Source organism: Trypanosoma cruzi, genomic scaffold (assembly GCF_000209065.1).
Source record: "Trypanosoma cruzi strain CL Brener 1047053512399 genomic scaffold, whole genome shotgun sequence".
Classification (NCBI taxonomy): domain Eukaryota; phylum Euglenozoa; class Kinetoplastea; order Trypanosomatida; family Trypanosomatidae; genus Trypanosoma; species Trypanosoma cruzi.
Genome location: NW_001849179.1, coordinates 1,941 through 2,556, shown reverse-complemented (window position 1 = coordinate 2,556; position 616 = coordinate 1,941). Strand labels below are relative to the sequence as shown.

At 46.1% G+C, this 616-nt stretch overlaps 2 annotated features.

Moving 5' to 3' along the window:
• Positions 1 to 616: part of a sequence feature (areas not merged during assembly with more than two copies in the genome that could not be assigned to a particular haplotype) that runs on past the window's edge.
• Positions 164 to 217: a sequence feature (T-rich).

Here is a 616-nt window from a genome sequence, read left to right as displayed (position 1 = left end):
GTGGGTGTGCGAGTGGAGCAGTTGGGCGGGAACACACGGCACCCCTCACAAAAAGAGTGCAGCAACAAACAATTAAAGAGGGAAGAGTAGAAAAGAAAAAACACGTCCATAGCGATTGCCCCCAAAAGCAAAAAGAAGAGATGGGGCAGTGAGAGATAAAAGCAAAAAAATTAAAAAACAAAAAAAAAACAAAAGAAAAAAGAAATGAAGAAAAAAATCACACAACCAGAAAAAACGAAAAAACATTTAAAATAATTTAAAGCAAACAGCAAAGAAAAATTGAAAACACTTAAAACAATCATAAGAGGACAAAAAACAGAAACAGTTACGGTGCTCCGCCCATGCAGCCAGGCAGGACGGCAGCGGTGCGTGTCGTGCAAAAGAGAGCACCAACGGGCCTGCATGGGTGTGCATGCATATATACAATGGGCACATTATTGTGTGTGCCTCGTGGGGTGAGGTGAGGGCGAGAGTCCATGCAAGGGGACACACACACAGAGAGAAGGACGAGTGTGTGTGCGGGCGGTGCACGGCTCTCTCTCACACTCACTCTCACGCGGCCACTACCGCAGCAGCCGCACACACAACAACAACAAGAAGAAGCAAAAGAGGGGAG